This window comes from Hordeum vulgare, chromosome 6H, assembly GCF_904849725.1.
Source record: "Hordeum vulgare subsp. vulgare chromosome 6H, MorexV3_pseudomolecules_assembly, whole genome shotgun sequence".
Classification (NCBI taxonomy): Eukaryota; Viridiplantae; Streptophyta; class Magnoliopsida; order Poales; family Poaceae; genus Hordeum; species Hordeum vulgare.
The window spans coordinates 425,121,544-425,127,306 of record NC_058523.1 but is presented as its reverse complement, the minus strand read 5'-3'; positions in this window follow the sequence as shown (position 1 = coordinate 425,127,306).

The following is a 5,763-nucleotide window of genomic DNA, read 5'->3' as shown; positions in this document are numbered from 1 at the left end:
TCTTTGATCAACGAGCTAGTCAACTAGAGGCTCACTAGGGATAGTGTGTTGTCTATGTATCCACACATGTATTTGAGTTTCCAATCAATACAATTCTAGCATGGATAATAAACGATTATCATGAACAAGGAAATATAATAATAACTAATTTATTATTGCCTCTACGGCATATTTCCAACAGTTCCCACTTACACTAGAGTCAATAATCTAGTTCACATCACTGTGTGATTGTAATGAATCTAACACCCTTACAGTTCTGGGGTTCGATCATGTCTTGCTTGTGAGAGAGGTTTTTAGTCAACGGATCTGAACCTTTCAGATATGTGCGTGCTTTATGAATCTCTATGTCATCCTATAGATGCTGCTAATACGTGCCATTTGGAACTATTCCAAATGACTGCTCCACTATACGAATCCGGTTTACTACTTAGAGTTATTTGGATTAGTGTCAAAGCTTGCATCGACGTAACCCTTTACGACGAACTCTTTAATCACCGTCATAATCGAGAAAATTCCTTAGTCCACTAGTTACTAAGGATAACTTTTTACCATTGTCTAGTAATCCATTCCCGGATCACTTCTGTACCCCTTGACAGATTCATGGCAAGGCACACATCAGGTGCGGTACACAACATAGCATACTATAGAGCCTACGACTAAGGCATAGGGGATGACCTTCGTCCTTTCTCTTTCTTCTGCCGTGGTCGGGCTTTGAATCTTACTCAAATTCACATCTTACAACACAGCCAAGAACTCCTTCTTTGCTGATATATTTTGAACTACTTCAAAAACTTGTCAATGCATGCATTTCATTGAAAGTTTTATTAAGCTCTTAACCTATTTCTATAGATCTTGATGCTCAATGTTCAAGTAGCTTAATCCAGGTCTTCCTTTAAAAACCTCCTTCCAAACAACCATTTATGCTTTCCAGAAATTCTATATTATTTCCTATCAACAATATGTCAACCACATATACTTATCAGAAATTCTATAGTGCTCCCACTCACTTCTTTGGAAATACAAGTTTCTCATAAACTTTGTATAGCAAAAAACTTTGATCATCTTATGAAAGTGTATATTCCAACTCCGAGATGCTTGCTCCAGTTCACATAAGGATTGTTGGAGCTTGCTTACTTTTTAGCAACCTTAGGATTGACAAAACCTTCTGATTGTATCACATACAACCTTTCCTCAAGGAAACTGTCGAGGAAACAATGTTTTGACATCCTATGTGCAATATTTATAAATAATGCAGCAACTGCTAACACTCGTTGGGGCGTGGTGGGACCTTGGGGCATGGTGGGCATTTTGATTCCTTATTGTGCATCCAATAAACCCACGTGGACCCCTTGGGGCGTGGTGGGCCCACCCAGCGGGCCCCCGGAACCCATTCGTCACTCCCGGTACAATGTCGGCAATACCCGAAAACTTTCCAGAATCCAAACACCAACTTCCTATATATCAATCTTTGTTTCTGGACCATTCCGGAAACCCTCATGACGTCCACGATCTCATCCAGGACTCCAAACAACCTTCGGTCACCAAAACATATAACTCAACTATACTAAAACACCATCGAACCTTAAGTGTGCACACCCTGCGGGTTCGAGAACTATGTAGACATGACCCGAGACACTCCTTGGTCAATATCCAATAGCGGGACCTGGATGCCCATATTGGATCCTACATATTCTACGAAGATCTTATCGGTTGAACCTCTATGCCAAGGTTTCATATAATCCCGTATGTCATTCCCTTTGTCCTTCGGTATGTTACTTGCCCGAGATTCGATCATCGGTATCCTTATACCTATTTCAATCTCATTACCGGCAAGTCCCTTTACTCGTTCCGTAATGCAAGATCCCGTGACTTACACTTAGTCACATTGCTTTCAAGGCTTGTTTGTGATGTTGTATTACCGAGTGGGCCTCGAGATACCTCTCCGTCACACGGAGTGACAAATCCCAGTCTTGATCCATACTAACTCAACAGATACCTTCCGAGATACCTGTAGAGCACCTTTATAGTCACCCAGTTACGTTGTGATGTTTGATACACACAAGGTATTCCTCCGGTGCCAGTGAGTTATATGATCTCATGGTCATAGGAATAAATACTTGGCACGCAGAAAACAGTAGCAACAAAATGACACGATCACATGCTATGTTAATAATTTGGGTCTTGTCCATCACATGATTCTCCTAATGATGTGATCCCGTTATCAAGTGACAACACTTGTCCATGGTTAGGAAACCTTGACCATCTTTGATCAACGAGCTAGTCAACTAGAGGCTTACTTGGGACAGTGTTTTTTCTATGTATCAACACATGTATTTGTGTTTCCAATCAATACAATTATAGCATGGATAATAAATGATTATCATGAACAAAGAAATATAATAATAACTAATTTATTATTTCCTCTAGGGCATATTTCCAACACGAACTTCTCCACCTCGTCTTCACCACTATGGTCATGAATGCCATCCTCTAATTCATTGTAATCGAAACCGCCGATCGGGGCTTGTTTGATGTCGACTGCGTTGGTGGCCAACAAGTGCACGAACTCGGTAGCGGCATTGTTCGAACCACGTTTACATCGAGTGAAAGCACATCACGATGGGCGAATAATCGAAGGCAAAAATAAGTGAGAGAAGTTGCATACCTTCCGGCCCTTTCATCGAACACCTCGCATGCGGTGGAAACATCTCCGGACAGGATTGCGTGTGCGCGACCTCCACGATGACGGGATCTACCGGGTGGAAGGCTTCAATGATGGCGAAGAATGCAGGGGAAGAAGGTACGAAGCATGCGGTGGGCCGGGCAATGACTGCCGAGGAGGGGGAGCCAGGGGAACAACACAGAAATTTCCCTCACGCAAAATCTCGTTACGGATAAGGGGTGACCTCGGGTCGGCCTCCCATCCCATGAATATGAAGGTTGACGGTGAAATTTTTTCGCGCCCCACAAAAAATTTACGGGCCGGACGCGTTTGTGGGTTCTGGTCTGGTAGCATTTTTTGTCCGGGCCCGTATTTTTGGGGTTATTTTGTGGGTCGGGGCATTATAAGTGGTTTGCTAGAGATCCTCTAACATGTTCTGAAGAAAGTTGAGCCTCTCGACGCCCGCTCCCACCGCTTCCCCTGATAAGTCTCTGATTATAATCCACATCCTCGAGATCTCACTCTGGTTTGGTAAGAACCATCGACGCTTATCTTTAGTATATGATTTAATGGAGGCTTCCATATGACGCTCGGGTGTATATATGATTTTATTTTATTTTATCATTTACCTATTCACTATGCACTATGCTTGCGTTCACACTTCATAAATTATGCACTATGCTAGCATTCACATTTCATAAATTATTTCTTTTATCATTTACCAACTCAAGGATGAGCAAGAATTAAGATAGGGGATGCTGCTACATCTCCAGCGTATTGATAATTTATTAAGTATTCCTGTCATATTTACCCATGTTTATAATAATTTGTATAGTTTTGTTGCACTTTATATGATTTGATTGGAACTAATCCAGAGTGACGAAGTTTTCAGCAAAATTATTCTGGTGTTGTTTTTGTGCAGAAAATAAAAGTTTTCAAAATTGAACGAAACTTTTTTGATGATTTCTTATGGAAGGAAAGGGACCGAGGAGGCTTCGGAGGAGTACCCGAAGACCCAAAGGGGCCCACAAGGCATCATGGCTCCCCCAGGGGGTGGTCGTGCGTTGTTATCCTGTGGGCCCCGTGTGGCACATCTGCGCTTGATTCCAACGCTAAAAATTCTTATATATTCGGAAACCCACGAAAGTTAACCTAGAACTTCTGCTCCGTTGCGGCAAGCCTCTGTTCCGAAGCGATCTCGTCTAGAGCCCTGTTCCGGCTCCCTATTGGAGGGGAAAATCATCACTGGAGGTTATCTGCATCATCCTAGTGGTCTCCATGACGAGGAGGGAGTAGTTCACCCTCGGGGCTGAGGGTATCTACCAGTAGTTATGTGTTTGATCTCTCTGTGTCTTGTGTTCTTGAGATGGCATGATCTTTATGTATCACGGGCTTTGTTAATATAGTTGGATCATATGATGTTATTCTCTTACTATCTTGATCTGATGAATTGAGTCTTTCCTTTTGTGATTTTATTATGTTGGATTGTATTTGAGAACACTTGATATATGTCTTGCATGTGGATACGTGTAGTAACAATGGAGTATGCTATTGAGTCACTTGATATATGTTATGGTCATCAACTTGCCGATTCCCATGACACTGGGGTGATCTATGCACATAGGTTGATGCACATTTTTGTCCTACCTTCTCCGTTAGAAATCTTGGGGGTACTCTTTGAAGTGTTTTGTGTTAGATTGAATATAATGAATCTGAAATTGTTTGATGCATATCGAATAATCAACTCAAAGATACTTGTGGGGACATTGGAGTAGACATTAGAGTTGGTTGATGCATATCATAGGTGTTATTCTAGTACGAACTCTAGGGTTGTTCGTGACACTTATAGGGATGGATCAATAGATTGATCCGGAAGGATAACTTTGAGGTAGTTTTTCTACCTACAATAATTTTATCTTATGTTCTCCTCTAGATAGAAACTTTGTGATTCTTTATCGCACGTTGAGTGACGGTTATATGATTCAGTTATGTTAGCACTGTTGAGAGGTTGCACTAGTGAAAGCATGAACCCTAGGCCTGGTTTCCAAGAATTGATGTAATGTTTTGCTCGCTATTTATTACTTGTTACCTTGTTGTTTTTATATTTTCACAATACAAAAACCTATTTCTATCATCCATATTGCACTTGTATCACCATCTCTTCACCAATCTATTTCACCTATACAATTTACCATTGTATTGGGTGTGTTGGGGACACAAGAGATTTCTTGTATTTGATTGTGGGGTTTTTTGAGAGAGACCATCTTCATCATACACCTCCCGCGGGTTGATAAACCTTAGGTCTTGCACTTTAGGAAAATTTCTTGTTGTCCTACAAAAATCTTCACTTGGAGGCTCAACAACATCTACAAAAATAAAGTTGTGTAGTGGACATCAACGAGTCATCTACAAACAATAAATGGTTAAAACTTGGGGCATCACGACAAAACTGAACTCATTCAAACTCCCCATTAGCTTCATCATCATCCAGGAAGCAAGAGAAAGCTTCTACACAAATCAGAAAGAGGTAGGGGTGATAGGATCCCCCCGTCGTAGGACTTTAGTTGGGGTAATTTTCTCAATTATGGTACCAATGAAATTGAATCTATATCCGGTTTACATGACACACTTCATGATGGCGCTGATCCAGCTCTCGGCAAACCCCAATTTATTCATCACCCCCTCCAAAAAATGTCACTCCACTCGATCATATGCATCGATCATGTCCAACTTGAGTGCAGGATATCCCACACCTCCACTTCTCCTATTCTGCATAAAGTGGGTGACCTCATAAGACAACAAAATGTTATCTATGATCAAACTCCCACGAACAAATGCACTCTAATTAGGGGCAAATATATCTAGCAAAATCACCTTAATACGATTAACAAAAACCTTTGAGATCACTTTGTACACAATGTTACACAAACTAATTGGTCGAAGATCTTTCATCCTTTCTAGTTTCTTATCTTGGGAATAAGAACAACACAAGTATCATTCCATGATGATGTGATTTGGCTACCTGTGAGAAAATTGAGCACCTCTTACGAAACCCTCTGTGACACCGTTTCCCAATTATTGTTGACAAACATCGCAGTCAT